At 37.5% G+C, this 17,501-nt stretch overlaps 1 pseudogene; it reads right to left on the reverse strand.

Annotated features, from left to right (window-relative positions):
- Positions 1–1,356: 1,356 nt before the first annotated feature.
- On the reverse strand, positions 1,357–17,283 carry LOC126708307 (DELLA protein RGL1-like; annotated as a pseudogene).
- Positions 17,284–17,501: the final 218 nt, after the last annotated feature.

The following is a 17,501-nucleotide window of genomic DNA, read 5'->3' on the forward strand; positions in this document are numbered from 1 at the left end:
ATTCAAGAGATTTCATACAAAAATTATAAAGCTTGCAATAGGCATCTTGAATATCATCATCATCATTCAACATAAGATCATGCAAATCAAAACAATCAAGAGTTTCCATGACAACAGGGGTCAATGGATCACACAGCAAAGATTAACCCTAATCAGAGTGTGCCTGCTCTGATACCACTTGATAGGCAATAAACTGAATGACCTCTTGTGATAGAAATTAATTAATTAATTAGCCAAGTTATTAATTAATCAATTTATCATGTAAAAACGTGGTAGTACAAACAAATCACCAATAAACTAATAATGCAGCGAAAAATAAATAACACGGTGATTTGTTTACGAATGGGAAAAACCTAACGGCAAAAACCCCACCGGGTGATTTTCAGGTCACCACTCCCGAAACTCCACTATTATTATAACAAGCGGTTACAAGTAAAGAAATCCCAAGTACCTTACCAACCTACAGTTGAACCCTTACCCCAATACCCAATTGGACTTGTTCTATAGTGATAGTTCCCCTTTCTGATGCACGGCTCCCAAGTACGTGACTAACCAATTGCGCGGATCCCAGTACACAACTTACTCCTTTGCACTAATCCTAGTACGTGACTAACTCCATAGCAACCCTTTTATTGTTGTAGTTAATTTTTAGCAGCTTCACATAGAAATACCAATAAGATCTTCAATGTTGGTGCGAGAGAATTTGCTTGATTACAGAACTCAAAGGCGTACAAGAAATGCAGCAAGAACTCTTTCTTCTGTAGGAGGGGGCTAGGGTTTCAAAAAGAAAACCATATGAAACTCTCTAGGGTTAGGTTTTTCTTTTTCCCACCTCCTTTAAATAGGAGGTTGATGGGCTCTCCTATTCCAAATAGGTTTACACAAACCTTGGGTTTTCCTAGTCCAATAAGGATTATACAAACCCATAAACAAATAGCCTTTTAGAATAAAAACATTGCTGGCTATAATTTGAAAACCTGTAAGCTCGATCAATCGGGGAATCTGTTGAGATTTAATGAATCTTGACAGATCGAGATTTTATCAAGCAGGTATCGAGACCTGCAGATTGCACTTTTCTTGAACAGTTCTTGAGTAGTCTTCATGTCTTCAATTTAACCACTTGTAATGATCATCTTGAACCTACTTAGATTTACCCAAATACAAATAAAGTGCGTTTTGTCAAAGGATATGCCAATTACATAAAAATATGTCCCCAACACCCTAGTTACACAAGTCAAGAAGAGGCAACTCATAAACAATCAGAACCACATTTATAAATCAGGAACCATTTGAATTGGTTTACATAAAGACAATGCCATTTGCCAAAGACATACACGTACATTATCCCTCTCTCTGTCAAAGGAACTTCGAAACTGAAAGGGAACAAAATGAGGTTCCCTTCCACCCTATAATCAGACATTTCCCATTCTTATCTAGCGTACTAGAACTCCACCAAGCAAACTGTTTAACAACCAAACTAGCTTGATATAAGGAGGAGTCGCTCAACTTAATTTCCACCATTCTATACCTCTTGAAGAAGGCCCTCTAAACATCCATCTTGACACTTCAATTAGTCCTTTCTGTCCCCTCCGCTGCTATAATGTTTCTGATCCCAACACGAAAAAGTGTTTCCATTGCCATCCTAGCCTCATCTGTCTCTTTTATGCATGTCTCTGTGCATTTATAATGTGCACTATGAAAGATTAGTGCTTCAATGAAGCGATTCACAAATAAGGGTGAATTATGGTTTGCTTCAATCTCAATGACAATCATTATTAATGGATTGAGATTTTTGATCACTCTCATCAAGTTCTCCAAGCGTTTAGGCCTTGAGATCATTGTCCTCAGAATATGTGAAGCATAGATGACCACAGCTTCATCCTTTTTAGTTTCAAATAGTTCTGCCTTAATATCCTTCATGTTTGATAATAAAAGTGACTTAAACGGAAAGGGTAGGTTCAAAGACTTGGCAACACTTACTAACCTCTTCCTTGTCACTTCTATACTCTGATTGTGTGTTAATCCGACAGTAGTAATCTTAGGAAGCTAAATTGGGCAGTTTCGTCGTTCTGCAAGAGCTTGCATTAGGACTGTCCAATGTACTCCCCACCTGATTCCAATATCTATCAAATGAATCTTACATTTCAATGCAACATTATCCACTATGGCTTGGATTCCCGTGAATTGTGTTATTTGAGTGAAAGGAAGTTGTTGGTGCATTTTAAAGGACAAGAAGTTACCATTAAAACACCCGTGAATTAGCTCAGCATGTTGTTGGAATACCTTCACTGAGACTCTCCCAATTTCTTTGTCAATCCTTTCTTGAAGCGCTTCAGCAAAATGGGAAACAATTCTCTCCACCAGATTACCTCTAGCCGATGAAATCGGTTTACAATGTAAAAGCAGTCCGCTAGCATGATCATATTGCTGGTAGCCTAGCTTCTCAGCCGCAGCTATAAAGTGATGGGCAAGTTCCATTTCTCTTATTTCTTCCTCGGCCAGACCCGATAGTCCAAAAACCGAAAGGATGCCTAGGCATGTGATAAGGATCAAACATTTGATTCTGGGTAGAGAATTGAACGTACCTTGCTCCAACCACCTTCATGATATCTTCAGTTGACAATTTATGTCCGCCAACGTAAGTTTCAGTCCTTGTGTTGTTTAATTTTTCTCCCTTCAGCTTCTTGAACTTCCTTAGGAGCTCTAAAGAAGCTACTAAGGAATATGGCTGTGGCATATGATTACTGTGTGATAGGTCAAGAATGTATTGACCCCTTGTGATAAATTAACCAATTGATATAGCCAAGTTAATTAATTAATTCAATTAACATACAAAATGCGTGGTAGCACAAACAAATCACCAATTAACTAAAGTGCAGCTGAAATTAAATTGACACGGTGATTTGTTTATGAATGGGGAAAACCTACATGGCAAAAACTCCATCGGGTGATTTTAAAGTCACCACTCTCGAAAATCCACTATTATCAAAACAAGCGGTTACAAGTAAAGGAATCTCAGTACCTTATACCAACATATAGTTAAATCTTTACCCCAATACCCAATTGGACTTTTTCTATAATGACAATCTCTCATTTTTAATGCACGGCTCTCAATACGTGACTAACCAATAGATGCGCAGATCCCAATACGCGACTTGATCACCAACTTAAGAAGGATGTTGGTTGCAAAGTTCTTTAATTCATCACACGATGAAAATCACGAAACTCCTTGGTCACAAAACCCTAAGGTGTACAAACACAAAAACTTCTTCAAAAGAAAGATGAACTAGGGCAAATTCTGTCTCCAGTCACAATTTGCATGAATACAACTTTGCTTTTCACTTGTGCAACCTTTTACGGCCCTTAAAATAAACTTTATATTATGTTTAGGGTTGTGAAAAAAGAAAACCTAAGCACATACTTACGGATTGGAGTGAAATCGGTTTTGAAAAATTGAATTTTATAAACCTCAACAGATAGGGTATCTATCAAGCTAGCTGTTGAACTTCGGGCTTCAGCAGCTTTTTAAACTTTGATAGATGCTAGCTGTCAAGTTTTAAAATCCAGCACTTTCTCACTTGTTTCTTGGACAGACTTGCATGGTTTTAACACTTGAACTTGTAACCTTGTTCCTTGAAGCATTAAACACATCCTAGATCTACCCAATTAAAAGTAAAGTGCATTTTGTCAAAGGATTAGGCAATTCTAAATTGACATATGTTCCTAACATCAAATCACATATGTCCTAACAATATCCCCATTTGGCAATCAGTGACAAAACCACAACAAACAAATGAACATATGAGAGAAGTCATAAATCATTCAACTCATATTCACTTGTTGAATACAATAAAATCTATCCTAACACAAACTTTTGAAAAACTTTGCAAGAAAAGAGTATATGGCAAGTAGACTTTGACAACTCGTATTTCTGAAACACTTTAAACAAAACTCATTAAAGTATCTTAGTGTGAAATAGAAATATAAGATTGCATACATCATATAAGAAACATGTGCATAAAGAAAAAAAGAAACAACACATCGAAAGATAGGTGAATAACATACATCAATATATATATAAACCAAATATAAGTATAATGTATGTCAAGTGGTCACAAGACCAATATACAAAGAAATGATGTATCTAAAATAGAAAGAAAAGAAAAGATACAAAAATCCTCACTACATCCCTCATATACACACTCCTATACTAACCCTCCCCCTATGAGTATGACTACTCTCATCTCAAAACTACTCCCCTTTTTTGTCACAAGTGACAAAAGGCAAGTACATCAAGTAGACATCTCATCATCACTAGGTAAGCTAGCACCATCATCGTCATCAGCATCCTCACTACTGGAGCCATCATCACTCTCATCCTTGGATGCCAGTAGAGATGTAGAAGAAGCATCAGTGAAACCACCCATGGCAGCCTATCGTCATGCGATACGACTGACATGAGTGTTCACTTGACACAACTTATCACTGAGAGTGTCAAGGCGAGCATCCATGCGCACAAGATGTGCCATAATGTCCTTAAGTGTCACTCCACCTGCCGAAGACGAAGGAGCTGAGGTGGATGGAGTGGCAGAAGCTGGAGGAGCTTCCGTCTATGTTTGGGGCCACCTCGGTTTAAGTTGTGCCTCGCTCCATCGAACGGTAGTGGCGTCTATGGCAACTATCATGTATCTGCGTGATAGTCGAAGGAAAAATGAGTTTATAACAGGTTGTCGTATCTCTATAGACATCTATAAGGGATAGAATAAAGTGAGAAGGGAAGTCGATAGAGATATCCTCTAAGAGGGGCAACAAAAATCGAGCATAAGGTTTTGTAATGGAGTTATAGTGGCACAAAGGATGAAGAACGAATGTCATCACCATGTTAAGGAACCTCGGACCTTTTGCAAAGCCCGAGCAAGGGGTGTTTTGACAGTCACCCCAAGAAGAAGGTGTCTCATAGAAGCAAGACGAGAATTTGTCCTTGGGCACAATCCGTAGACGATCGTAACCAGGGCAGTCAGGATGCGCTACCCTAGGAATGTGTAGTACCTCAGAGACAATCTTCGGAGTAACTACGATTTGTGTAACTCAAACGCGAGAGAAGAAATGAGGTACTAAAGTTTCAATTTCGTGCATATTGGAGTAAAACTCCTGTATGATCACGAAGGGACAAGTGACCGGGATGTCACAAAGTGATTCCCAACCCCTACTGTGAATGACAGTGGGTAGGTCAATGTTGGAAAAGTCCAACAGAATGACATGGTGTTTCAAATGAATGCCTCGTCTACAAAAGTTCATTGAGAAGTCATTTCGGGCTTCATCATCATGAAACCGAATAGAAGAAGGTGTAGGATCAGAGGAAGAAGATGCCCCAGAATGCAGAAGGTCCTAGGAAGAAGTAGATTTGTGTTTAGGTGTCATAGAGTAGACTAACGCAATAAAGAGAGAGAGAGAGAGAGAGAGAGAGAGTTAGAAAAGTACCAACACAGTAGTATATAAGAATGTAAAGAAATGAAGGTACGTATGCATGAAAATGCATGAGCATGTGACGTGCAAATTTAAATACATCATGGGCTCAGCCCAATCCAAATCTACCAGCACACAAAATTGCAACAAAGTAAACACACATCTAAATGCATGAAACATTGTCATAATGCAAATGTGATGCAATGCATGAAGTCTTAAACTCATTTAAGCAACATCCATCCCAAAATTTTCACAAAAACTTCATAAATTTTGAAAATTTTAAAAAATCCCAAGAGTTTGGTCAAAAGGAATGAAATGCATGATAAAGTGAGGGATTAAGGACCTTATTAGTGAAGAAGAACAAGATCAAGGTCGAAAAAATCTTGAGAATGAAGTTTGGAGTGAGAGAGAAGAGTTTGGGAGGTGAAAAGGTTGAAAGCAATCAAGAGAGAACGAAGAGAAGTGATCTGAAATCACGAGGAACCTTTATATAGAAACGTCATAAATCTTGACAGATCGAGATGTGTCAAGAATTAAAAAGGCGCTTTTTAGCTGTCGAAGAGCTATCCAGGATCTATCGAAAGGTGTCCACAACAGAAGAATCCCGATGGATCAAGCAGCTATCGAGAAGCTATCGAGAATGCGATAAAAAACAACTGAAGGGTCTCGATAGATAGCCTAGCTATCGAGAGGTGTCCAACAATTGTCGAGATTGCTTAAAAACAGTTTTCCAAGAAGAGAAAAACACAGATATGAATGCAATTAAGCATGCTATAAAACCAATGATCCAAACAACATTTTAAAACCTCAAAATCATCTCTCAACAAGAAGAATGTCAATCACATAAATCCCAAACACACACACACTAAACAAGTCTAACCAAATTTATATTTCAAAAACAAGTGAAGACAGTTTAGTAAGCATACATTTACACAAGTATACCTTGTGATAGCCAAATCACATAGTACCTGCACATGTATCAAAAGTAGCAAAGAATTTTGCATGTTGTGTCTACATGTTATGACGATTTGAGATATTAGAAAATCACTTTAACTCACACACAATCATAACTGTTTGATGGGGACTATCACCTTCGAGGTACATCCTATAACTCCTACATCTCCTAGAATACTCACTTGCAATCATATGTAAAGCATTTTGATTCTTTTTGCTTTTTATTTTTCTTTATGTATTTTTCTTTTAAGCAAATCATGCATAGGCATATAAGAGATAGAAAAGGAATACCCAATGATTTTAAGTATTTGACATTCCACTTTTACTATGCCGAAGCATACAAATGTCATTTCTTGATTGGTGGGCAATAGTGGTAAAATGGTTATTTATGCCTTTCTCTTAGGATTTTCTAGTCTTTCCCGTCAAAAAAGAGTGATACAAGTGTTAAGCACAAAAGATTACTTAACCTTCCTCATCACAAATATGAGCCACAAAGCTCACTTTCTTAGTTGTGCATAGAGATGCTCAGCTAAGCTACTTTTGATACAAAGTTTAGAAAATTTTGTTTCAATGGCCATCCAAGGTACACAAACACATACTGTTTTTGTATTTTTCTAATTTTTCATTTTTTTATATGAAAAACAAAGTAAAACAAAATTGAAAAGTAATCAAACAAAAATGTGTAAAACAAAGTAATGCATAAAACTAGACTGACTCAAAACATGAAAGAAAAACACGCAAGTAATGCAAAATCAAAAATAAGAAGGGGAGAGAGAGAATAAGTGACAGAATCACTTGGAACCCTTTTCCTTCCACACCTTGGAAGAACCTTTTTGTTTAGCAAACCCTTGATCCGGTGGCGAGAATTTAACCGTTTAAGTTTGAAAGGAACATGGGGGTTTTAAGAAGGTCTCCAAGAGAAGCAAAGGAGGATGGAAATTGATTCTTGTTTCCCGATGTGATCACATTGTTGCTCTATTGAGTGGCTAACTACTTATAGCAGTTAGGTCGAGTATATCCAATTATGCCATAGTGATGACAGAAATGCTACTTTTTCTGTTTGGGCTTTTGGGTATTTCCCTACTTAGCCCTAGGGTTCTTGATCTTTTTCTTATCAAGCTTAGGGGGTGCTCCTAAGATAAATTTACCCTTGTCTATTTTCTCACTAGCTAATTCATTTTTAACATCATTGTTCTCAGTTTCAATATTATCAGTAGGAGGAACAAAAACAATAGTACTAGCAGAAGCAATACTAGGAGAAAAAAAAATCATACCCTAAATTGGTTCAATCGGAAGCAGATTTCTAAAGACTAAGCATTTAATCAAGCTTTGCACTTGAAGTCTGAAAGCTTGAAAATGTGTTAAAAACACAAGAGCTATTTAGACCCCCAAAATAAAATAGCGGCTCGATAGATTTTACTCTAACTTATACTAAGTGCGGAATAGAGTAAATGTGAGCAGATAAGTAAACAAACTACTCTAATCCATAATCAAATAATCACAACAGTAAAATGAAAGGTAAAAAAGTAGGGAAGAAGAATGCAAACACAGATAACACGCCGATGTGTTATCGAAGAGGAAACCGAAGAACTCGGCGAAAAACCTCTCCACCGCCCTCCAAGCGGTAATCGATCCACTAGACAATCAGTTGGGATACATGGGTTAGCAAGAGACCTTCCAAGCCTAATCTACCCACTGTACCTAAGCCCTCCAAGCTCCTACTCTAACAAGGCTTCTTGGAATCGTGTCTTGTCTAGTTCTCCGGATCCTGCAACAAGCTTCATGTTGTATCTGCCATCCTTGGTTTCTTCCAATGCTTCCCAGCAGCACCAAACGATCACTTGTTACTTTGAAAGTGTGTGATAAGTATTTGGACTATCAACCTCTCAATGGTATGACAATAGGAGAGGGAAGGAGAAGAGGCTACAATGATTTCTCACTAAGGATGAGTAGCTCTCTTTCTAAAAGATGGGTGTGTGTGTTGTAGAAAACCTATATAGGGTTTTTCTCTCTGAATGACCTACTTTACATTTGTGGGTAATGAGGGTATATATAGTATAGGTGAAGGGTAAGGAAGTCACACATAAAAATCCTCCAGGTAGAATGTTTCGCGACTATCTCGTGGAAAGGCCTTACCCGCGAGACACTCGCGAAAACGACAGCCTGGCATGACTCTTCAGCTTCCAGTCATGTGCTCCTCACGTGCTCTTTTGTGGCTTAGCTTCTCGCGAGCTTCTCACGAAATCCACTAATTCTTCATTTAAGCTTGAGTCTTCACCAACTTAATACTAAACCCATTACAATAAAATCCCACAAAATACAAGGAACAAAATTAGAGCAATTACAACACTTTTTGTCATGGAATAAAGCCAACATAAAACATAGTTGTAAATCAGAACTTTACAAAGTCCTTTCCAACTAAGCTCTGACTTGGAACAGTTCTGCCTCATACTTCTTGGTCTTTTTAGATAAGAAATTATTCTCAAATCTCAGTGCTCCAATGGTCTGATTTGCTTCATCAAACTTAGTGGAAATTTCTTCTCGTTCATGTTACACTTCACTAAGCTTCTTGGTGGCCAACCTATACAACTTCTCATGCTTTTTCGAGACATTGTATAACTTTGCATAGGCTGTGTGAATGTCATCTTGCTCATCCATCTATTCAAACTTAGACTCCATCAATTCCTCTCTTCATCCACTTCTTCAACAATCCCTTCAGTAGGATTTACAGTGGTAATGAAGGCATTTAGGATTCCATCATCCTCAAGCTCAGTGTCGTTCAACATAGCAGCAAGTGCTTTACTCTTCCTAATGGTCTTGAGATACATAGGGAACTCTTGTTTCATGTGACCGAAGCCTTGACAACCAAAGCATTTTGGTCCTGAGGGAATAGTGTACTGACCGCCATCCCTAACATCCTTCTTCCCTTTGTCTTGACTCTTGAACTATAAAGAACTGGATTGTTTTCGATCCTTGTCAAATCCTTTTGTGTTGGCATTCTTCATGAACTTCTTGAACTGCCTCGTGATATAGGATTTCATCTTAGAATCTTCATCATCTGAAGACTCATTAGTGCCACTGCTCTTGGCCTTCAATGCCATGCTTTTGCTCTTGCTTGTTTTCCCAATCCTTGTCAACCCCAACTTATAGGTCTGCAGATTGCCAACCAACTCTGTCTAAGGAATTTTGTTAATATCCTTTGATTCCTCAATCGCGGTGATCTTGGCATGAAATCTTTCGGGTAGAGATCTGAGCACCTTTCTCAAAATCTTGGGCTCAAGAATGGTTTCCCCAAGATTAAAGGCTGAGTTCACTATGTCCTTGAGCTTGGCATAGAACTCATCAAATGACTCATCCTCTTCCATCTTAATCTCTTCAAAGCTCATAGTAAGCCTCTGAAGCTTTGAATCCTTGACAGCCTTGGTTCCTTCATAGGTTGTCTGGAGAATGGTCCATGCTTCCTTAGTAGTTTTAGTAGAGGATATCTTCTTGAATTTCTCATTTGTGACTGCACTGAATAGAGAATTCAATACTCTACTGTTGAAGTTTTCCGCCTTGATCTTTAAATCATCCCAATCGGCCAACGCTTCCGTAGGCTTGGTCCAACCTATCTCCATAGCTTACCACACTTTTTCATCTAATGACTGCAAGAAAGCTCTCATGCATACTTTCCAGTATGCATAGTTAGTGCTATCAAATAAAGGAGGTATAATAAGAGAATGTTCTCTATCCATGACAAACAGGGGCCAATGGATCACACAGCAAAGATTAACACCTAATCAGAGTGTGCCTGCTTTGATATCACTTGATAGACCAAGAATGTATTGACCCCTTGTGATAAATTAACCAATTGATATAGTCAAGTTAATTAATTAATTCAATTAACGTGAAAAATGTGTGATAGCACAAACAAATCACCAACTAACTAAAGTGCAGCAGAAATTAATGTTAAGACATATGTGGTTCACATGTTAAAAACATATATCATGATTTTGTGTAATTAGCTAATCCTTTGACAAAACACACTTTACTTGTAATTGGGTAGATCTAGGATGTGTTCAATACTTCAAGAAATATGTTGTTTAAGTCTAGTATTAAAGCTATGAAGATTGGACCAAGAAACAAGTGAAGAAAAGCTGTTAATTAAAGTTAGACAGATAGCTCAACACCTGTGGACAGATAGCTCAACAACTTCTCGACACCTCTTGACAACTGCGAACAGATAGCTTGACACCTCTTGATAGCTGGTGGATCAATCGAGAAAGCTTGTCTCCTCGACACATGCTCGACACCTCTTCGATAGCTATATCTGTCGAAGTTTAAAGCTCGACACCTGCTCGACACTTGCTATCTATCGAGGTTACGGAAATTAGAATTTTCAGATTTGATTTTTGTGCCAGGCTTTTGTATTTGTGTAGGGTTTCTTTTCTCACAAACCTAAACCTATATAAGGCCTATTTTAGAGGCCGTCACATAAGAGAATATAAGGAGAACATATGCAAAAGGTGACCGATGCCTTATTCTCTCTGAAAAAAGTTATTGCACCTTTGCGCCTTAGGGTTTTGTAACCAAGTACTTCTTGATCTTCATTATTGATGAAGTGAAGAACTTTGTAGCCAACAATCTTCTTCTAGTTGGTGATTGAAGTCCCATATTGGGATCCGTGCAATTGGTTAGTCATGTACTAGGATTCGTGCATCAAAGGGTGGCGTTCATATATTGAAGAGTTCAGAGGTTCTGAAGCAGTAGAAGGTTTCTGCTGTAAGTTCATCTACTGAGATTGTAGAGTCTAGGGACAGAGGTTTTGTACTAGATCTGAAACTTCTCTTTACTATAGTGGATTGCTTTTTGGGAAGGTTTCCTCCCAAGTTTTTTACTGTGAAACTAGTTTGTTTCATTGGTGTTCCTGGGTTATCATATCTTGTTTTATTTATTTTTCCGCTACATAATTTTGACATGATATTGATGTTTGTTTGTTTTAACAAGTTTTAGTTATAATAAATCTAATTAACAACTTGGATTTTAAGCTTGTTAATTCTATCAACCGTGGTCTAAATTTCTGAACAAGCGGTATTAGAGCGGGTACACTCTGATTGGATTAATTTCCTAAGTGTGATCCTTGACCCCCGTTGTCATGGATCGTGGACAATCTCTTTTGATTCCTCCATTATTTGATGGAACTAATTATGCATACTGGAAAGTTCGTATGAAAGTTTTTTTGCAGGCTCTAGGTGAACAGGTATGGCAAGTTGTTGAAGTTGGCTGGATTAAGCCAAAGGAAGCATCGGTGGATTGGGTTGATGTAACAATTATAGCGGCAAATTTCAATAGTATGGCCTTGAAGCTTTATTTTGTGGGGTGACCAATGAAGAATTCAAGAAAATATCATCCACAGAAGTTGCCAAGGAAGCATGGACCATTCTTGAAATCACCTATGAAGGTACCAAGGCAGTAAAGACTGTGAAGTTTCAACAACTCACTAGTAGTTTTGAAGAAATAGGATGGAGGAGGATGAGACCTTCGATGAGTTCTATGCCAAACTCAAGGATATTGTGAATTCTGCCTTCAACCTTGGAGAATGTATTGCAGAATCCAAAATTGTTAGGAAAATCCTTAGGTCCTTACCTGAAAGATTCCATGCCAAGATCACTGTCATTGAAGAAGCAAAGGACATTGATCAAATTCCTTTGACTGAGCTTGTAGGGAACCTTCAAACCTATGAGATGGTATTAGGTTTAATGGGAAAAGGTGGAAAGAGTAAAAACTTGGCTCTTAAGGGTATAGAGGAAGATTGAGGACTCTGAAAATGAAGATGAAGATGATGATGAGGATGAGGATCTAACCTTTACAACTGATGAGATTATCAAGCTTCTTTAGTTTAGGAAAAAAGATAATGGCAAACCTCTTAGAAAACCTAAATCCTCAAGGAAGGGAAAGAATGAGAAACCCCCTATCCAATGCCATGAGTGCAAAGGTTTTAGTCATATAAGGATAGAGTGCCTAAACTATCTCATGAAAGAAAAGACCAAGGAATCCAAAGATAAAGGGTTGGTTGCTACATGGAGTGATACTGAGAATGACTCTTCTGATGAGTATGTGGATGAATGTCGTCACGTTATGGCCTTTGCTGCCTCAACTGATAAGGTGATTGTGGAGAGTGCTAGTGACAATGAGGATTCTTCTGATAATGAAGTATACAAGAAGATGACACTTCAGGAAGCCTATGATAAGCTATGTACTGAAGTCATAAAATCTGAAAAGACTTCTCATCTTTGTAGAAAAGAGCTTAATGAGGTAAAAACTGAAAAGCTGATCTGTCGATCAAACTAGATGAGACTACAAGGTTAGTTGAGACTCTTGTTGTGGAAAACACCTTATTAGAAGAGAAGATCAAGAATCTTGAGGTTGAACTTGGTCAAGCTAGAACTCAAATAGAGAGGATGTCTAATGCAAAGCTTGATGAGGTCTTGAGTGCTCAAAAGCCTAGTTTTGATAAGATTTGCTTAGGATATGTTGTTTCCTCCAGCTCCTCCTCTTCCACGGCTTCTGGATCAAGGACTGTCTTTGTGCCCCAATATGAGAAAGGTAATAAAGGTATGAAATCCAAAACTGATTTGACTAATTATAAATCCTTTGTTAGACCTCATGTTTGTCACCATTGTGGTGTTTCTGGACACATTCGTCCTAATTGTTTTAAGTTGTATCCTCAAAAGCAATTTTCCAAACAGTCACAGGTTTCCTCTCAAGGACCTGCACCTTTGTTTGGAGAGTTATTAAAAGCTTTGAGCTTTTTAACTCAATTTCAGGAGAATCTTAATTCTTCTATGTCCTTTAGTAGGCATACTAGGACACGTGGCTTTTCATCTTCATGGCCAAAGACTCGTGCTGTATGGGTGAGAAAAGAGCCTAAGACTTGATTGTCTCTTTTGTTTGTCCTCTACTTCAATTCTTTCTATCTAAAGTAGGACTCTTTTTGTTTGATTTCTTATCTGTTTTTGAAATCATGCTTTCATGCATCTACACCATTTTATCATGCCTTCATGCATATGCATCTTTCATTCATGCTTTCATGTGGTTGTCTATTTTTGTTTGGTTGTTTAATTTTTATTTCATTTTGTTTTCAAAATAAAAATAAAAAGAAGAAAAATACAAAAACAGTGTGTGTTTTGTGTACATTGGTACTTGTGTACCTTGGATGGCCATTGAAACAAAGTCTTCTAAACTTTATATCATTTGTAGCTTAGATGAGCATCTCTATACACAACTAAGCAAGTGCGCTTTGTGGCTTGTGTTTGTGATGAGTACGATTAAGTTGTCTCTTATACTTAACACTCATATCACTCTTTTTGACGGGAAGGACTAGAAAATCCTAAGAGAAATGCATAAATAAACATCTCACCGCTGTTACCCGCCAATCATAATATGACATCTGTATGCTTCGGCATAGCAAAATTGGAATGTCAAATATCATTGGATATTTCTTTTCTCTTTCTTTTATATGCCCATGCATGATATACTTAAAAGAAAAATGTAAAGATAAAAAAAAAATACTTTAAATATGATTGCAAGCGTGTATTCTAGGAGATGTGGGAGTTATAGGATGTACCTCGAAGGTGATAGTCTCCATCAAGCAGTTTTGATTGTGTGTGAGTTAAAATGATTTTCTCATATCTCAAATCGTCATAACATGTATACACTTGTGCAATCTTGCAATATTTTTCACACAACACACAATATTCTTTGTTATTCTTGATACATATGCAGGTACAATGTGATTTGGCCATCACAAGGTTTTATATGTGCTAATGTATGCTCACTAAACTGTCTTGACTTGTTTTTGGAATATAAAATTGGTTAGACTTGTTAAGTGTGTGTGTGTGTATTTTGCATCTTTCTATTATCTTGTCATTCATAGCATCTTGTTTCATTACATTCATGCATTTATATGGATTTCTTTGTACCCCTTTGATCATCCTTGATCATTTTTATGTCTCTCGGGTGAAACTTTCTAGCTTCTTGTACCCTTTGTCAATCATGACAAAAAGGGGGAGAAATTGTGGAGACTTTATGGTTTCTTTTTTTCTTAAGATTCTACATGTTAGGGGGAGAAATACATTCCTTTGTAAGGGGGAGATGTGTTTCATCTTGTTAGGGGGAGTGCTTACATCCTTGTTCTTGTACACCGGTCTTGTGACCATGTTTGCATACATTGAACTTATCTTCTTTATATGTTGATGTATGTCTTCTTCACCTACCTCTACATATGTTGTTTCTTTTCTATCTCTCTACACATGTTTCTTATTACTTGTATGCAATCTATTATTTCTGTTTCACACAAAGATGCCTTGATGAGTTTTCTTTAAAGTATTTCAGAAATACAGGTTGTCAAAGTCTACTTGCCATAAACTCTCTTCTTGTAAAGTTTTTCAACAGTTTGTGTTAGGATAGATTTTATTGTATTCAACAAGTGAATATGAGTTGAGTGATTTATGACTTCTCTCATATGTTCATTTATTTGTTGTGGTTTTTTCACGGATTGCCAAAGGGGGAGATTGTTAGGACATATGTGGTTCACATGTTAAGAACATATGTCAAGATTTTGTGTAATTGGCTAATCCTTTGACAAAACGCACTTTACTTGTAATTGGGTAGATCTAGGATGTGTTCAATACTTCAAGAAACATGTTGTTCAAGTCTAGTATTAAATCCATGAAGATTGGACCAATAAGCAAGTGAAGAAAAACTGTTCATTAAAGCTGGACAGATAGCTCGACACCTGTGGACAGATAGCTCGACACCTCTCGACAGCTGCAGACAGATAGCTTGACACCTCTCGATAGCTGGTGGATCGATCGAGAAAGCTTCTGTCTCCTCGACACATGCTCGACACCTCATCGATAGTTGTATCTGTCGAAGTTTAAAGCTCGACACCTGCTCGATACCTGCTATCTATCGAGGTTACGGAAATCAGAATTTTCAGATCTGATTTTTGGGCCAGGTTTTTGTATTTGTATAGGGTTTCTTTTCTCACAACCCTAGACCTATATAAGGCTTATTTTAGAGGCCGTCACATAAGAGAATATAAGGAGAACATATGCAAAAGGTGACCGATGCCTTATTTTCTCTGAGAGAAGCTACTGCATCATTGCGCCTTAGGGTTTTGTAACCAAGTGCTTCTTAATCTTCATTATTGATGAAGTGAAGAACTTTACAGCCAACAATTTTCTTCTAGTTGGTGATTGAAGTCGCGTATTGGGATCCGCGCAATTGGTTAGTCACGTACTAGGATTCGTGCATCAAAGGGTGGCGTTTATATATTGAAGAGTTCAGAGGTTCTGAAGCAGTAGAATGTTTCTGCTGTAAGTTCTTCTATTGGGATTGTAGAGTTTAGGGACAAAGGTTTTGTATTAGATTTGAAACTTCTCTTTACTATAGTGGATTGCTTTTTGGGAAGGTTTCCCCCAGGTTTTTTACTGTGAAACTAGTTTGTTTCATTGGTTTTTCTGGGTTATCATATCTTGTCTTATTTATTTATCCGCTGCATGATTTTGACATGATATTGATGTTTGTTTGTTTTAACAAGTTTTAGTTATAATAAATCTAATTAACAACTTGGATTTAAAACTTGTTAATTCTATCAACCGGGGTCTAAATTTCCGAACAATTAAATTGACACGGTGATTTGTTTACGAATAGGGAAAACCTACACGGCAAAAACCCCACAGGGTGATTTTAAGGTCACCATTCCCGAGAATCCACTATTATCAAAACAAACAGTCACAAGTAAAGAAATCCTAGTACCTTATACCAACCTACAGTTGAATCCTTACCCTAATACCCAATTGGACTTGTTCTGTAGTGACAATCTCTCCTTTTCAATGCACGGCTTCCAATACATGACTAACTAATAGATGTACGGATCCCAGTACGCGACTTGATCACCAACTTGAGAAGGATGTTGGCTGTAAAGTTCTTTAGTTCATCACACGATGAAGATCACGAAGCTTCTTGGTCACAAAACCCTAAGGTGTACAAACACAACAACTTCTTCAAAAGAAAGATAAACTAGAGCAAATTCTGTCTTCAGTCACAATTTGCATGAATACAACTTTGCTTTTCACTTGTGCAACCTTTTACGGCCCTTAAAATAATCATTATATATGTTTTGGGTTGTGATAAAAGAAAACCTAAACACATACTCATGGATTGGAGTGAAATCAGCTCTGAAAAACTGAATTTCATAAACCTCGACAGATAGGATATCTATCGAGTTAGCTGTCAAGGTTCGGGCTTCAGTAGCTTTTTAAACCTCGATAGATGCTAGCTCTCGAGTTTTAAAATCAAGCATTTTCTCACTTGTTTCTTGGAAAAACTTGCGTGTCTTTAACACTTGAACTTGAAACCTTGTTCCTTGAAGTATTAAACACATTCTAGATCTACCCAATTACAAGTAAAGTGCGTTTCTAAATTGACATATGTTCCTAACATCAAATCACATATGTCCTAACGCTGTGCTCCGGAATTTTTGAAACAATGGTTGGGATATGTGTGACGCCTCTACTTTCCTGGACCCGTTGTGTTGGTGGGAAAATAGTATTGAAGTGAAATTCATCCAATATGAAATCATGTGAACGGTTGTTGATGCTGGGGGTGCTCTTTCAACAACTGAACTCCTTCCTTAGCTCTGTCTCCTTGTGGAAAACCAAATTCATTTGAGAAAGGATTAGCCACTTCCACTTCCATTTCAGACAAATATTGGTTTTGTTTCTCGTTAAATAACACTGCTTCCCATTTCTTAAAGTCTTCAAGAGGTCCATAACTGCCTTGCATTCCATTAATAATTGCCTTGCTATTAGTCGCCATACTGGAGCAGAAAGCTAGAAACTAATTAGTAAATTTTCACTCTACTATGACAGTATAGCTATCTAGATTTATATTACTCTCGGTTGATTACAATAATCATGGAAATGGTGATGTAATTTAAGCGAAAATAAAGCATGAAATTCCTGGCGTGGAATGCAACTATGGTGTCGATATGTCGATATTCATCACAGACAGCAGCCTGGAAACTGCCAAGGATT

This window comes from Quercus robur, chromosome 12 (genome assembly GCF_932294415.1).
Source record: "Quercus robur chromosome 12, dhQueRobu3.1, whole genome shotgun sequence".
Classification (NCBI taxonomy): Eukaryota; Viridiplantae; Streptophyta; class Magnoliopsida; order Fagales; family Fagaceae; genus Quercus; species Quercus robur.